The 18,413-nt window shown below is 42.4% G+C and overlaps 1 protein-coding gene across 2 annotated transcripts in view; it reads right to left on the bottom strand.

Annotated features, from left to right (window-relative positions):
• The window catches only part of MAP3K4 (mitogen-activated protein kinase kinase kinase 4), a 115,913-nt gene that overhangs the window by 83,425 nt on the left and 14,075 nt on the right, over positions 1-18,413 (bottom strand). Inside the window, exon 1 of one of the 2 annotated variants that reach the window (XM_069769522.1) lies at positions 4,633-4,765. The exons of the other annotated variant lie outside the window; for it this stretch is intronic. The gene's annotated coding sequence lies outside the window, so the exon portion shown is untranslated. Of the gene's footprint in view, positions 1-4,632; positions 4,766-18,413 lie in introns of those variants that run through there. 2 annotated transcript variants of the gene reach the window in all.

The raw sequence follows: 18,413 nt of genomic DNA, 5'->3' as shown, positions 1-18,413 counted from the left end.
ACGGAGGAGCTACGGACCACTATTTTGGGGACTTTTTAGCGTATTACGGCCGTAATATACGGACCGTATTATCTTACGCTGAGTGTGAGGCCGGCCATAGGAGGAGTTAGGTGGGAACAAGAACTTAGTTCCTGTTTGTCAGTCAGTTGTTGGAAAGTACAGAAAGAGAAGGAACATATATTGGCAGGCCAGCATTGCTTAATCCCTTCACCCCGGAAGCTTTTTGCGTTTTCGGTTTTCGCTCCCATTCTTCCGAGAGCCATAACTTTTTAATTTTTTTCCATCAATATGGCCATGTGAGGGCTTATTTTTTGCAGGACGAGTTGTACTTTTGAACGACACCATTGATCTTACCATGTTGTGTACTAGAAAACAGGAAAAAAAATCCAAGTGCAGTGAAATTGCAATAAAAAGTGCAATCCCACACTTGTTTTTTTGTTTGGCTTTTTTGCTAGGTTCACTAATTGCTAAAACTGACCTGATATTATGATTCTCCAGGTCATTATGAGTTCATAGACCCCAAACATGTCTAGGTTCTTTTTTATCTAAGTGGTGAAAAAAAACTTTGCTAAGAAAACGCAATTTTGCTATACCCGTAGCGTCTCCATTTTTCACGATCTGGGGTTGGGTGAGGGCTTATTTTTTGCGTGGCGAGCTGACGTTTTTAATGATACCATTTAGGTGCAGATATGTTCTTTTGATCACCCATTATTACATTTTAATGCAATGTCGTGGAGACCAAAAAAATGTAATTTTAGCGCTTTGCTTTTTTTCTCACTACGCCGTTTAGCGATCAGGTTAATCCTTTTTTTATTGACAGATCGGGCGATTCTGACCGCGGCGATACCAAATATGTGTATGTTTGGGTTTTTTAACGTTCTATTTTGAATGGGGCGAAAGGGGGACGATTTGAATTTTTTTAACTTTTGCCATGCTTTAACCCCTTCATGACCGGGGGATTTTTCGTTTTTCCATGTTCGTTTTTCACTCCCCTCCTTCCCAGAGCCATAACTTTTTTATTTTTCCGTCAATTTGGCCATGTGAGGGCTTATTTTTTGCGGGACGAGTTGTACTTTTGAACGACATCATTGGTTTTAGCATGTCGTGTACTAGAAAACGGGAAAAAAATTCCAAGTGCGGTGAAATTGCAAAAAAAGTGCAATCCCACATTGGTTTTTTGTTTGGCTTTTTTGCTAGGTTCACTAAATGCTAAAAACTGACCTGCCATTATGATTCTCCAGGTCATTACGAGTTCATAGACACCAAACATGACTAGGTTATTTTTTATCTAAGTGGTGAAAATAAATTCCAAACTTTGCTAAAAAAAAAAAAAAAAAAAAAAATTGCGCCATTTTCCGATACTCGTAGCGTCTTCATTTTTCGTGCTCTGGGGTCGGTTGAGGGCTTATTTTTTGCGTGCCGAGATGACGTTTTTAATGATAGCATTTCGGTGCAGATACGTTCTTTTGATCGCCCGTTATTGCATTTTAATGCAATGTCGCGGCAACCAAAAAAACGTAATTCTGGCGTTTCGAGTTTTTTTCCCGCTACGCTGTTTAGCGATCAGGTTAATACTTTTTTTTATTTGATAGATCGGGCGATTCTGAGCGCGGCGATACCAAATATGCGTAGATTTGATATTTTTTTTATTGATTTATTTTGATTGGGGCGAAATGGGGGTGATTTAAACTTTTATGTTTTTTTTATTTTTTTCACATTTTTTTAAACTTTTTTTTTTAACTTTTGCCATGCTTCAATAGCCTCCATGAGAGGCTAGAAGCAGGCATAGCATGATCGGCTCTGCTACATAGCAGCGATCTGCTGATCGCTGCTATGTAGCAGAATTGCACGTGTGCTGTGAGCGCCGACCACAGGGTGGCGCTCACAGCGACGGGCAATCAGTAACCATAGAGGTCTCAAGGACCTCTATGGTTACAATATACAAGCATCGCCGACCCCCGATCATGTGACGGGGGTCGGCGATGACGTCATTTCCGGCCGCCCGGCCGGAAGCGGTAGTTAAATGCCGCTGTCTGCGTTTGACAGCGGCATTTAACTAGTTAATAGGTGCGGGCAGATCGCGATTCTGCCCGCGCCTATTACGGGCACATGTCAGCTGTTCAAAACAGCTGACATGTCCCGGCTTTGGTGCGGGCTCACCGCGGAGCCCTGCATCAAAGCAGGGGAGCCGGCATCGGACGGTATAGTACGATGCCGGTAAGGGGTTAATAGCCTACTCTAGAAGCTGGCACAACTCTCTTGGTTCTGCTACACAGAGGTGATGCTGAGATCGCCCCAATGTAGCAGAATTACTGGATTGCATAGCAATCTAGCACCAATAAACATGAAGGTCTCAAGGAGACATCTGGTTGTCATGCCAACACATCGCTGATCCCCGATCACGTGACGGGGTCAGCAGTGCGCGTATTTCCAGCCGGATCGCAGGAAGTGCTTGTTAAATGCAGCGGTCAGAGTTTGACAGTGGCATTTAACTAGTTCATAGGCACGGGTGGATCGCGGTTCTACCTGCGCCTATTGCGGGCACATGTCAGCTGTACAAAACAGCTGACATGTACTGGCTTTGATGCAGGCTCACTGCCAGAGCCCGCATCAAAGCGGGGGTTCTGCCATCGGACGTACTATTCCGTCCAATGGCAGAAAGGGGTTAATGGCGATGTGTGTGAAGAAGAGAGACTATACTCAGGTATCAAGTTATGAACTAACCAAATACCCAGTGGCAGAAGCACTCCTTTATAGAAGGCAAGTAGGGCGCCTATAGAATGTGTTATCTAGAAGTGTAAATCCAGATCTGGAGACTTGAGTGAAAGAAACCTGGGTTGGTCAGGTTAGAACACACCTGTAATTATGTGGCCTGAATGAATTGGAAGTTAAGAGTAGTTGTGAAGTCCACCACCTCTACCCAAGCAGCCCTTAACAAGGGAAGATGGAGGTACAACAAGTATCATCAGATATATGACGCCAAATGTAATTGTCGCGTTCACGCATCCGAGTTGTGCAGCAGAAGACGTATTGCAGAGATTTCTCTTGCATTTCACTTTAACTGCACAGGCTTTAGATTTGCAGCACTAAATGAATGATGAGGAGACGTCATCGACCTCCATCAAAGCAGCAAGATCAACTATTGCTGGGCGATAGCAGGTGCCAAGCACAAACCAGCGGTGCACAGGAGACTGCACCGTGGCAATTAGAATATGGCACAGGAGAATCATTTCAGGTATTTTCTTTGATTTGCAGGGGAGCTGAAAGCTTACACACATGTTGCTTGACTGCTGTGCAAGAGGGCTTAAAGGTGGTGCTTTAGTTTCTCTCAGGTGCCAAGATGAATGGGCAATGTTGCAGTGCCTGCGCCTCCACTACTGATCAGCGTGAGTGTAGATAGGCGGATGTGAAAAACTGAAGAAACTGCAACACTTGCACAAGCGCCATGACCCCTAAACAGTTAATAGTCAGACACAGCACAGATTGGACATTATTGACCTATCCTAATAGGGTTTAGGTAACAAGACAAAATAAAAAACAAGGTAATATACAAACTAGAGGAGTACCCACCAACCAGCAGCCTCACTGATCAAACACAGACCACCCTGGAACTTTCAGGACTGCTAAAGCCTGTGATTGGCTACATAAGTCAGGTGACAAGAAAAGTGCGTCGTCGGACGTTTTTCTGATCATGAGAGCATCCAGTCACATGACTGCTGCAGCCAATCATAGACTTCAGTGACTTTTGAACCAAGCACAAGACAAAGCTGGACTGACCAGGCTGACTGTAGGTGCCTCAGTTTTTTATTTATAGAGAGCATCCATGCCTTAGAAAAAAAATGTTGTATTGGACAACCCCATTAATGACTCTGGTATGTGAAATGAAACCAGCAGTAATTTAAAGCGTTATTTTTTGTTTGTTTTTTTAAACTCTGCTTGTTGCAGACGCAAGCACAGGTAGTAATCCCTGTGATGGTAACACAGTTATTAAGTATATTGGCATCATGACAAGTTTTGTGACACTGACATTTGCACCTTAAATAAAACGTCAACAGCAGCACGGAAGTATGGGAGAGGTTATATAACAGATGACTGACTGATTGTGAGACAGGAAGAAAGTAAATGCTTGATTGCAATTTATATACTGCAGAAATAACCACACAACTGCTGCCGTCAATACCGAGCTACCTCTGTAACATAATTGCCATCTAGTGCAACATTTATAGACCAGAATTACTTGTTGTGGGCAGAGTGCGCCAATGATGCAACTGAGAACTGTTCAGACAAGCAGCCGGCAGCCCCATCGCTGGGATGGCAATCACATGAATTCCCCTCTTGGCCGCAGAACTGTGCAACCATTGACCAATGAAAGCAGTGCTAGCTGCGGTTATCCAAGTGCTCCGCCGCAGTATGGACGGACAGGGGTGCACCAGCCTTACCATAGAAGGGGCTGAGCTTCAATTATTCTGGAATTACAAAATGATTTGTTCAGTTTGTCTCTTATTGGACAGTCACTACACAGGTACTGCAAGCTTACAAAGAGTAGAACATCCTTACATACACCAAGTAACCAGAGAAATCCATATACAGAGAAAGCACCGAGAACACAGGGTCCATCTCCTAAACACTCACCAGTCTCCTGTGTGACAAGACAACTATTATGATCAGCGGGCTCCATAGTTAACGATCACAATAAATCTTTTGGTCGGAAAAACGGTTTCAGATGTTCCAAATTCTTGGTTGAGATGTCAGCCCATTCCATAGATGTGCAAAGTAGTAAATGCTCCAGTGCTGCCGACGAATCTTGTAGGAAACTCCATACAATGAGTCACCAAGTCTCCACCCTAAGAAAGGCTTTTTTTTTCCCAATAAAGCATTACAAGTCCGCCCAGCCATCACTACAGATGTAATGATCCCATACAGGAGAAGACATGAGATCACATCACTCTACTAAAGCACTTCATTAGTAACATACAATCCTAGATTCTCCCCAAAAATACAACGACACTCATGTAAAATTCAGAGAACACACAAAGAGGGCTGCATCCAAAATACTAGTAAAACATGAAAAACACAACACAGGAAGAAAAGGCGAATTTATTATACTAGATGGTGGCTCGATTCTAACGCTCGGGTATTCAAGAATATGCATGTCCACGTAGTATATTGCACAGCCCACGTAGTATATTGCCCAGCCACATAGCATATTGCACAGCCACATAGCATATTGCACAGCCACATAGCATATTGCACAGCCACATAGCATATTGCACAGCCACATAGCATATTGCCCAGCCACATAGCATATTGCACAGCCACATAGCATATTGCCCAGCCACATAGCATATTGCCCAGCCACATAGCATATTGCCCAGCCACATAGCATATTGCCCAGCCACATAGCATATTGCCCAGCCACATAGCATATTGCCCAGCCACATAGCATATTGCCCAGCCACATAGCATATTGCACAGCCACATAGCATATTGCACAGCCACATAGCATATTGCACAGCCACATAGCATATTGCACAGCCACATAGCATATTGCACAGCCACATAGCATATTGCACAGCCACATAGCATATTGCACAGCCACATAGCATATTGCACAGCCACATAGCATATTGCACAGCCACATAGCATATTGCACAGCCACATAGTATATTGCACAGCCACGTAGTATACAACACTGCCCATGTATAACCCAGGCCACGTAGTATAGAGCACAGCAATGTAGTATATTGCCCAGCCACATAGTATATTGCACAGCCACATAGTATACAACACTGCCCATGTATAACCCAGGCCACGTAACATATAGCACAGCCACGTAACATATAGCACAGCCACATAGTATATAACACTGCCCATGTATAACCCAGGCCACGTAGTATAGAGCACAGCAATGTATATTGCCCAGCCACATAGTATATTGTACAGCCACATAGTATATTGCCCAGTCACGTAGTATACAACACTGCCCATGTATAACCCAGGCCACGTAGCATATAGCACAGCCACGTAGCATATAGCACAGCCACGTAGCATATAGCACAGCCACGTAGCATATAGCACAGCCACGTAGCATATAGCACAGCCACGTAGCATATAGCACAGCCACGTAGCATATAGCACAGCCACGTAGCATATAGCACAGCCACGTAGCATATAGCACAGCCACGTAGCATATAGCACAGCCACGTAGCATATAGCACAGCCACGTAATATATAGCAGAGATGTAGTATATAACACTGCTCATGCAGTATATAACCCAGGCCACGTAGTATAGAGCACAGCAATGTAGTATTTTGCCCAGCCACGTAATATATTGCACAGCCAAGTAGTATATAGCAATGTGGGCACCATATCCCTGTTAAAGAATTAAAATAAAATAATAGTTATATACTCACCCTCCGTCGGCCCCCCGGATCCAGCTGAGGCATTTACCGATGCTTCTCGCGACGCTCCGGTCCCAAGAGTGCATTGCGGTCTCGAGAGATGATGATGTAGCGGTCTTGCGAGACCGCAATGCATGTACCAGTCACCGAAGCGTCGTGAGGAGCGGGAAAGGCCTCGGCTGGATCCGGGGGGGCCAAGGGAGGGTGAGTATATAGTGATTTTTTATTTTTTTATTATTTTTAACATTAGATCTTTTTACCATTGATGTAGCATGGGCAGTATCAATAGTAAAAAGTTGGTCACACAGGGTTAATAGCAGCATTAACGGAGTGCGTAACACCGCGGCATAACGTGGTCCGTTAACGCTGCCATTAACCCTTTGTGACCGCTGACTGGAGGGGAGTATGGAGTGGGCACTGACTGAGGGGAGTAAGGAGCGGCCATTTTGCCGCCGGACTGTGCCCATCGCTGATTGGTCGTGGCCGTTTTGCAATGCACTCGAGACCGGAGCGCGCGAGGAGCGTCCGGAAGGCGAGTATATAACTATTTTTTATTTTAATTCTTTTTTAAACAGGGATAGGATGCTCACATTGCTATATACTACGTGGGCTGTGCAACGTGGCTGGGCAATATACTACATCGGCTGTGCAATATACTACGTGGACATGCATATTCTAGAATACCCGACGCGTTAGAATCGGGCCACCATCTAGAGTAAAAAAAGAAATATATATATATATATATATATATATATATATATATATATATACATAATATATATATATATATATATATATATATATATATATATATATATATATATATATATATATATATATATATATATATATATATACACACGCACACACATACATACATATATACACACCATTTTTTCAAAGATATAAAAAAAGATAGCTTAGTATGTTGAAAATGATTAGTGATTGAGCCAATTTTTTTTTCCAAATCTGACGTGTCACTTTATGTGGTAATCTGCAGATTGCTTGGACATATCCCAATTCTGATATGGTTTCTTTTCATGGCACATTGTAAATTTAGGTCAATGGCCCCTATTTATGAAGACTGGCATTGTTCACATCAGTCTTAATGAATGGAGTCGACTCAGCATGCAGAAATAGAAGCATGCCGCAATTGCAACCGAGAATCGGATTGCACCCACCCGTACAAGTCTATGGGTGTGTGAAACATCGCACTGCTCTCTGATACCACCTGAGTGCAGCAGAGGAGATGCAGAAATGAACAATTTTCATTTTACTCAAAAATATACCTATAAAGAGAAAATCAGACAAACTGAACATTTTGCAGTGGTCGCTTAATTTTTGCCAGAGTTGTATTTCTGGTGTAAATTACATTACTAAAGTGGCATGTTTCGTGAATTAAAGGGGGCAGGCTCAGACATGCCGCATCTTGCCTTTTTAACATAGTAGTTCGGATCTAGTGTGAAAACGCCAAAAGTTCAAACATTTTGTGCAACTTCCAAGTTGAAAAAAAAAAAATCACTACATTTGAAGAGCATTTTAGGGCAGAAAATTGGCATAAACATTTTCATGCATCGGGGCCAACATGTTTTGCATTTTTCAATGAAAAGATCTGAAATTTGTAGAAAATTTGCAAAAATTAGATTCCATACCCTTAAACCAGATTGTCACGTCACGAAAGCCAATCAATATTTCCCATATGTCTACCTTATGTCAGCATTATTTTTCCAATGTCATTTTTTTTTTTGTTAGGTTTGTGTTTTATTTGTCTTTTCATTTTCTTTAAGGAAATGCCAACACCACTAATTATGTGGTGTACACAACGCTAGTCTTATCCAAGTTTCTTCTGCTACATTGTTACCCTGCCCTGAAATTTTTCATTTCAACAAGAGGCAACAGGCAAAAAATGGACTACCCATACGTAGTTGTACTCGGAGAACACGGCAGGGCTCAAAAAAGATGGCGCGCAATTTGAAGTTTAGACCACAGATTTTACCGTAATAGTTTGCAGACGTCATTTGCCAGAGCCCTTAAGATGCGAAAATATTAAAAAGTAACCCGATTTTGGTAACTACACCGATAGATAAAATTAATTTACATATGCAGTGTTATAAAAGAAAAAAAGAATTGTGAGGATATTACAAAGTGATAATTTCAAATATCCCAGGTTAGTGCCCAATACATTGCTTGTGCTTCAGAATATATGTACCCTGTAAATTCCAGCTACAGCAATGCAATACCTGTGTACGCCAACTGTGGCTTAAGCAAACTGTGAGGTTCAGAAGGGAAAGCGCCATTTGTATTTGGGAGTGCAGATTTTGCTAGGGGGGGGGACCATGTTGTTGTGAATCGGTTGACAGATGACGGTCCTAAAGGTTGCTTGTTTTTGCAGTTTTTGCAGTTTTTATTAATGACACTTTGGGGTACATATTTTGTATTGCTTTTAAAAGCGCTGTTCACATTTATCCTGTGCTCTATACTGAGCACTTACATTGTGTTTTCAATTAATTGTGAGCCCTCGTGGGTAGGGTTCTCTCTCCTTCTGTACCAGTTGTGACTTGTATTGTTCAAGATTATTGTACTTGTTTTTATTATGTATACCCCTCCTCACATGTAAAGCGCCATGGAATATATGGCGCTATAATAAATAATAATAATAATTAAAAAGGTATTACATTTTTAAATATCCCTGAAAAGTACTCTTTAAATTGCTTGGTTTATAGTGTTAGAAGTAAAAACAGTTCAGTCATGGGATGAGATTAGAAATCAGAATCTCTCACAACCACTTCCTATTTGTTAATACGCCCTCACTTTCACATAGCTGTCTGCACTGGAAAAACTATGGTGACCCATTAAAGGGAAACTGACACCCCCAAAATCGACGATGAGCTAAGCCCACCAGCATAAGGGGCTTATCTACAGCATTCTGGAATGCTGTAGATAAGCCCCCGATGTATCCTGAAAGATGAGAAAAACAGGTTATTTTATACTCACTGCTGCGGTCCGGTCCGATGGGTGTCGCGGTCCGGTCCGGTGCCTCCTATCTTCTTCCGATCACGTCCTCTTCTTGTCTTCATGCTGCGGCTCCGGCGCAGGCATACTTTGTCTGCCCTGTTGAGGGCAGAGCAAAGTACTGCAGTGCGCAGGTGCCGGGCCTCTCTGACCTTTCCGGCCCCTGCGCACTGCAGTACTTTGCTCTGCCCTCAACAGGGGAGACAAAGTACGCCTGCGCCACAGCGTGAAGACAAGAAGAGGACGTCATCGTAAGAAGATGGGAGAAGAAAATCGGGGGGCTCATCTACAGCATTCCTGAATGCTGTAGATAAGCCCCTGATGCCGGTGGGCTTAGCTCATCGATTTTGGGGGTGACAGGTTTCAATTAATAAACTGGTGAATAGTACACTAGAAGTGAGCTAATGTGGGGCCATTCACTCTTATTAGACAATACATTACATCAATAAATTCAATATTTACCAGTGCTGAATCGTATAAATACAAATGCTGCATGTTAAAATGTTACTAGGTTTGAAAAGAAAAATAAATTGGCTCCTAATTCTGTCCACTCAGCTTGTTGGAGCGCTCACCTTCCATACAGCAGACAGGCCCCGCACCGGGCCATTATCCTAACCTCTGCATACAGCCTGTACTCCATTCACTACATTAGACCGCTTCATGGATAAGGGGACAATTGATGTGGATTTTATACAGCTGCTACAAAGCTTCTTATTTTTAATTATACTCAGATATTACATGTTTGTAGAATTTTGCAAGAAACTGTGGAACAAAGCAAACGAAGAGAAGTTTAACAAGGCAAAGCCTTGTATATGCGAATTTTCAGCTGCGTTTTACAGTACCAGCAAAGTCTATGAGATTTCAGAAGTCTCATGCACGTAGCTTAGTTTTTTTATTATTAGGATTTTGGGCTTTGCTTGTTTTTTTTACACAATAGAGCATGTCACTTTTTTTCAGCGTTTTTCACCCACCGAAATGAATGGGTGGTGAAAAAAATGCACCAAAAAAGCAGTCATCAGGCTTTGATGTGTTTTTTTGTGCCAAAATCTGATTCTACAGAATAGGACTTTTTTTCCCCAACACTAAACTTTATCAGTATGCAAACGAGATAAATCTAGCATGTCAAAACGCCACAAAGAAAAACCAAGGAGAACATGCTTTTTTTCTGCAGCTTCTTTCCTGCCAAGAAACCAGGTTTGGTTTCCGGGGAAAAAATAAATATAAAAACAACAACGCTGAAAAAACGCCTAGTGTGAACTTACGTAATACAGCCAAATTGCTTTCGCCCCATAAATTAATAAACTTATGGACAGCCTCAGCCTGACTAGAGAATTTTCATACCATGTTACATATTCCCTGTGCAAGTGACATTCTAATAGTACATAATTAGGATTCAGTGTCAGTGTAGAAAAACGCATGTTCATCACTCGCCAAAGACTCTGTCCCAACAGGTTTAACACATGGAGCTACTGACAGTTGGAAAGGTAATTTCCTTCAGACCAAATTAAGGTCAAATGATCTACCCCACACAGGAACTTGCACTGACTGCAAAACTCACGGGTGTTAAAGGAATACCACAGAGCAAACATGCTCGGACAAGACACCATGCAGTAAAATTAGGAAGCCAGCAACTAAAAGAAATGCTTGAAAATGATCTACGTATGCGGAGTCCAAGATGGAACCTGGTACTTAGCTGCTACCAATACAGGACAACCTAGTCTCCGATAGAAGACACAACAAGCCCAACGGTTTATTCTACAATGAGTCATTTATCATCACGTAACACATAGATCAATTAAAGGGAACCTGCCATCAGGATTTCATATGGCATGTATGGAAAGCTGCTTTAACCCCTTCACCTGACCCTGTGTTCACCTTCCTGACCATGCCAATTCTGACCACTGTCCCTTTACGAGGCTATAACTCCGGAACGCTTCAATGGATCCCACCGATTCAGAGTCTGTTTTTCTGTGACATGTTGTACTTTATTGTCAGTGGTAAATTTACATCGACATTTTTCCCACTTGTTAAAATATCAGAATTTTGGTGAAAATTTTAAAATTGACGCAATTTTCAAAATTTCACATTTTTATATCCTTAACCCCTTTCATGCCACAGACCATTCTCATTTCTGCACTTCTGTTTTTTGCTCCCTTCCCAGAGCCATTACTTTTTTTTTTCCCATCAAGTGAGGGTTTGTTTTTTGCGGGACGAGTTATATTTTGAACGACAACATTGATTTTACCATATACAAAACGAGAAAAAAAAATCCAAATGAGGTGAAAGTGCAATTCGAACAATTTTTGTTTTGCTATTTTATCATGTTCACCAAGTGCCCAAACTGACCTTCCATTATGATCCTCCAGGTCATTTGTTTGTAGATACCAAACATGTGTAGGTTCTTTTTTTATTAAGTGGGAGGGACCTGTAGCACTCCATTTTCCATGATCTGGGGCTGGGTGAGGGCTTATTTTTTGCATGTCGAGCTGACATTTTTATTGACATTTTGGTGTAGATACAATGTTTTGATAGCCGATATTGCATTTTAATGCAATGTTTGCAGAGACCAGAAAAAAGCAATTCTGGCATTATGATTTTTTTTATTCTCATTACACTGTTACCGATTGGATTAATTCTTTTTATATATTGAGAAATCGGGTGATTCTGCGTCTTATAGTCCGAACGCAGACTTACCAGGGGGTTGTGGCAGTGGTGTAGCAGCGTCCCTTCCTCAGGGAACTGGCGGTGGCAGAGGTGTGGCGATGCTGAAAGTCTGTGTCGGCGGTGAGCAGTGCAGAGTGCATCATCTGTTTCCCTGCGGCCATCTTCCTGAAGCCGTTGGTCGCCGCAGATTAATATCTCAGCTGACCTCTCGCGCTCCATTTTCCTGAATCTGTACACAAGCGGCCTCAGGATAATGGTCGCTGAGTAACCAATGATGCCCTCTGCTCACTGTGGACACTGGGCCACAGCATTCCCACATTTCTGCCGCCGGCATCCTGAGGAAGGGACCCTGCTCCATGCAACGCACTCTGCTCTGCCTCACCGCCGACAGCAGACCTGCAGCATCACACCGCTGGGAAACCCCCAGGACTACTGCATTGCCCCACTTCTGCCACCACCGGCTTCCTGAGGAAGGGACCATGCTTCCTGTGACCCCACTCTACAACCGCCGGCCCTCAGGTAAGAAACCTTAAATTCAGACAATGAGACAAACCCCAATCTTATAAAAATCCTTTTTTTTTTTTTGCTATTTTTCATCCCCAAAATTTGGGGTGCGTCTTATGGTCCTGTGCCTTTCACAGTCCGAAAAATATGGCAAGTGTATTTTTGATATTTTTTAAATTGTTTTATTTTGAATGGGGTTGATTTAAACTTTTACATTTCTAATTTTTTAATAACTTTTTTTTTTTTTTTTTAAACTTTTTACTTGCTTCAATAGTCTCCTTGAAAAGCGCCTGTGCTACGCACAGCATGGTGAAACTTAATAGCTATTCAGCTATGACAACTCGCGCTTCTGGAGTAATCATGCTAAATGCCGATGTCACATTGACAGCGGCATTTAACATGTTAACAGCCACAGGTGGATCGCGATTCCACCCGTGACCGTTAGCTGACATGTGCAGGAAATGATGTGGGCTCAGAGCAGGAGTCCACATCAAAAGGGGGAGACCTGACATGCACCATACATGAACGGTGCATGTCGTGAAGGGGTTAAATCAGTCATGCTGTACAAAATAATTTAGAAATACCTTTTCCCCACATGTCTACTTTACATCAGTATGATTTTTTTTAACTTTTTTTGTCAGGAAGTTAAAAGGTTTTAAAGTTAATCAGCAATTTTCTCAGGTTTCCAACAAAATTTACAAAACCATTTAAAAAAAAAAAAAAAAAACAACCACACACTTGAGGAACCACATCACATTTAGGCTGGAGTCACACTAGTCTGTAATACGGACAAGTGCTATGCGATTAAGTGCTATGCAATAGAAAAATCACATAGCACTCGGACCAGTATTCTGCTATGGGGCCGAGAAATGTCTCACTCGCACCCATATAAGCCTATGCGTGCGAAAGACAGCGCACATCAGATATCATCCGAGTACTGTGCGCTAAACGCTGACCCCAGCAATGGAGGAGATGGAGAAAGTCATTTCTCCGCCTCCTCCGCAGCTGTGCTCCTATTCGCTCCGTGCGAGAGGCTCGGAGCACAGACGCATGACACTCGGCTCCGAATCGCAGCAGAGCACGAGCCGGGGGTCATTAGCATATCGCATCCGATGCAATACCCTAGTGTGACTCCAGCCTTAAAGTGGCTGAGGGGCCTAGATGACAAAATACACCCAAAAGTAACACCATTTTAAAATCAAAGTCTTCAAAACCACATTCAAGAAGTTTATTAACCCTTAGGCTGTGTGCACATGTTGCTGATTTTTCACGGTTTTTTCGCTATAAAAATGCTATAAAACCGCAAAAAAACAGCATACATTATACATCCCATCATTTAGAAGGAATTCCGCAACTTTTGTGCACATGATGCGTTTTTTTTTCCGCAAAAAAAATGCATCGCGGTAAAAAAACCGCAGCATGTTCATTAATTTTGCGGATTTTTTTTTGCGGATTTCCCACTATATAATGCATTGGGAAATGTCTGGAAAAATCCACAAAAAAAGAAAGCACCAAAAACGCGCAAAAAACGCATACAGATTTCTTGCATAAAATGTCAGGTTTTTCTCAGGAAATTTCTGCAAGAAATCTTGAACGTGTGCACATAGCCTTAAGGGGCTTCACAGGAATTAAAGCAAAGGAGGGTGGGAACATTTCAATTTTTGCCACAAAAATGTTCATTTAGCCTCAAATGTTGCCTTTTTACAAGGACAACAGGGAAAAATTAACTGTACAATTTGTTGTGCAACACCCCATATGTGGTAGAAAACTATTGTTTGGGCGCACAGCAGAGCCAATTAAATTCTGGAGCAAAATTTTGACTGGAATAGATTGCGGATGCCATGTAACATTTGAAGAACCCCTGAAATGAGCAGAAACCCCCACAAGTAACCATTTTGGAAACTATAAAAGGAATTCATCTAGAGGTGTAATGAATATTTTTAACCTTTGGGGAATTCACGGAATCTTGGGCTGAGTCAATGGAAAAATGACCATTTCTTCCACTGAAATGTTGTTTTGGCCACAAGTTTTTAATTTTCAAAAGGGACAGTAGCAGAAACTGGTCTATGCAATTTGTTACGCAATTTTTCCTAAGAACGCCAACACCCCATATGTGGTCGAAAACTACTTTTTAGCCACAGTGCAAAGCTCAGAAGTGAAGGTGAGCCATATTGTAGTGCACATTTTTCTGGAATGATTTGAGGGTGCCATGTCACAATGGCAGAGACCCTGAGGTCTCTACATGCACGTCACATAGGACACTACAAACATAAGGATGAATGACCTCGGGGAGATCAAAACATCCATGTTTTGGTATAGGTGGTTTTCCTCTTTGAATGCTGCCCTTCCCGTGGTTGTTCCTTCCCGGTGAAAGACCTGGCTATTTATTGCTTGCGTTGAGAAACACGTGATGGTATCTCCGCGGCTTTTCTACATACATAGGACACTACATGCATGTCACATAGTTTTAAACCAGTGAGCGTTCAAGAAAAAAATAAAAATTTTGTCACAAAAATTTAGTTTTAGCCCTACATTTTCATGTTCGGAAAAATGGCACCGAAATTATGGTACTGTTTTCACACACTGCTTAGCCACACTATGTAAGTCGGAATGGGAGGAGCGCTATTTGACTCTTGGAGAACAAATCATCTTTCAATCGTTTGTGGATTCCATATACAGAGCCACCAAGAGCAAGAAGAGCAGAATCCCGCCTTGTTGACCGCATTTATAGATTTATGCTTAGTAATAATCCATAGCTGATGTTGCATGTTAATGAGTTGTCCGTGCAGTGGGCGGGCTGTGCACTTACAGCTCTCCTGCTCGCTCACTGACAGGTTACTCATGAGTCAGGCAGGGAATAGGGAGAGCGGCAGGAGAGCTGGAAGTGCACAGCCCGCCCACTGCACGGACAACATGCAATATCAACTATGGATTTCTCTAAAACAACAAAACAGAGTTCTACAAGAAAGGCATGGATTTACTATGCATAAAGCTCATTTACATACGTGCCATAACAATTCCTGATGACACATTCTACTGTAGGTCACCAGATAGCATAAGATCATTACATCTAGTGGGAGAATTCTTGGCCTGATCGTTCGGCTGGTAGCCATCTCTCCCGACTCCTCCATAATCAGGAGCTCTTGCTTTCTCTCGAGTTCTCTAGGAAAGAGGAGCTGCCAGACTTCTTGGACGGTGGCCTCTCTTGCTGAGAACTGAAAGGATGCACACACTCAATTGGATAACATGACAGAGTGAAAAACGTTTCCTTCCCTCTACATTTCCAAGAAAAACTGCTGCCTCTCTGATCAGAATACTCATCCGTATTTTCATCAGACCACTTGTCTCGAATGTGGAGACACCCCCTTTGTGTTTTACCGCAGTTTTGTGATGCGGAAATTGGCTGTACACGTCACAGGTGAAGTGTAAATATCATAGTATATAGCATAGCAAAATGCCAAGCTTCCCTCAGATGTGGCTTTGAAGCGTCTCAGCCTCATTTACCCACTGTAAATGGGCACTGACCTCAGATCAAGCACTGAGGAAACGTACCGACCTGCTGCAATCCAGCATACACATGTAGCCTAGCCAGTGGAAGGAGCAGTTAGCACGTGAGGCTGCCAGCCTGCCCACACCAAGAATGGCTCATGTAGTCACTTAGTGAGCACGCCGTTCTTGAGGCATTTCCAGGAACTCCTAAGCAGCCTGTGACCGAGAATAGCAGCTCTGCAGGTACTGAATGTGGCCTGAGCAGGAATGGAAGCCAAGCCAGGAACTGACCAGCACAAAGGCAGGCGGAAACGCACGAGTATTATTCACCACACATGCTGCATTGCTATTTCCTGCAAAATGTGACTTTTTCAATATTAAAAAGGAGTGATGATGGCTCATTCTCAATTTCTTGCTGGTTGACCAGCTGTTACAGGCAGCAGACAGAAGTTTTCAGATCACAGCAGGTCAGTGAAAACTATGGCGGCAGCGGTACTGCTCACCTGCCCCTGATCTGTCATACCCGACCGCAGCCACTATAGAAATGATGGCGCTGCCGTGTTCCAGCAACATCCAAGAACTTCGGCATCTCTAACAACTGATAAGCAGAGGTGCCCGATGTCGCATACCAAGCAACCAGATGAATACAATAAGTAGAGGCCAACCTCTTTAAAGGGGGTTATTAGTAACATCCTTTTTGCTGATAAGAGGGTAGTCTCCTTGTTGGTATGCCCAGCAATAAGTGGGAAACAATGTTCAATTATTCTGCAGCAATGATAGGACTCCAAAATGTAATAGATGGGTTTTCTATATGATGCATGGACCTATAAAGAGATAGAGAATCTTCAGTGCCGATTTCAAGTCCATTGACTATAAAGAGTTTCTAATCAATGGATGTCTGGAATAAATCACTTCCCTTAGTTAATGAAATGTCCTAAAAGGATATTTGAAAGTCTGATCTGATATATGCTTTTGCACTGGACGGATTATTATGTACACGTACGGCCTGCACAGACAAGAGGCCCATATACACAGACTAGAGATGGCAAACCTGTCTCATGTATATGGAGGCCCCGTGATCAGGGGTATGCTGTTTTTTAAATTTTCAGCTACATTCCCATGATGAGTATTAGGTGAGCTTTTGATGTTGCATATTTCATGCACAATTATTTGCATGTTTTATTCATTGTGCTTTTTTTTTTTTTTAAGAAACACTTTTTTTTATTGCCCTTTTGGTACTGCATTTTGTATCTCCTGTTAAGGCTGTCGTCACACTAGCAGTATTTGGTCAGTATTTTACATCAGTATTTGTAGCCAAAACCAGGAGTGGGTGATAAATGCAGACGTGGTGCATATGTTTCTATTATACTTTTCCTCTAGTTGTTCCACTCCTGGTTTTGGCTACAAATACTGATGTAAAATACTGACCAAATACTGATAGTGTGACGGCAGCGTAAAGCGTGGTCAGCGGTAATTTGTAGCTTAGCTCCATGGCAGCTCCTGAATGATGCATACATTGCATATATTTCATTTTACTCTCTCATTGACAGACAAAATATTGCAACAAATGTATTAAGAGGCCTATGAATATTAAAAGAGGGTATCTGGGACTTTAAAAAAAAACAAAAATGTTCTAAGCACTAATAGGCAGGTAATTGGAGCTTACCGACCCGTTGTGCACGGCGCCGTTCTCCTCTGCTGACGTCACAGCTACAGAGCGGAGGCTTCTTTTCCAGTCCGCTCTGTAGACGGGGGGACTGCAGATGTTATTCCCGCTGCCTAACTGGGGGAACTGGCTGTCAATCAGGATAACCTTATAAGTCCCAACCCTTCGTGTCAGTTGAATCCCCGGCATGAGCGGTCTGTGACTACTCTGTGCCGGAGAAGAATGGCACTGGGCACAACAGGCAGGTAAATTGCAATTACCAACCTGTTCGTGCTTGGATACATTTTTTTTAAGTCTGGGATGTCCCCTTTAGTAACTCTGTTCCACTTTATTTTAACTTGCTCTTTACCAAGGCTTACATGGGGCTCTTAGCAGATGTCCTCATTGATTACAGTTGCAGCAGTAGAACCACTTGTGCTTTCCAATGCCATTTTCAGGGCACGTTCTAAGCACACACAAAAAAAAAAAAAAAAAGTTTGAAACCGGAAACACTTGACCTCGTACACTTTATATGCCTCTAGGCCTAGCACACAATACAGGATTTTGCAGGTTGTAACAGCTAATTTGTTTTTGCTGCAATTTTTTTTTTTATGCAGTATATTATTTTCTGCAGAAAAAAAAAGCTGTGTGTGAACATAACCTAAAAGTTAGGACTGCATGTGATAAAAGAACTGCT

The sequence above is a fragment of the Ranitomeya imitator genome, chromosome 5 (assembly GCF_032444005.1).
Source record: "Ranitomeya imitator isolate aRanImi1 chromosome 5, aRanImi1.pri, whole genome shotgun sequence".
Lineage (NCBI taxonomy): Eukaryota > Metazoa > Chordata > Amphibia > Anura > Dendrobatidae > Ranitomeya > Ranitomeya imitator.
Note: the sequence above shows the minus strand (reverse complement) of the source record. Positions and strands in the feature narration are given on the sequence as shown.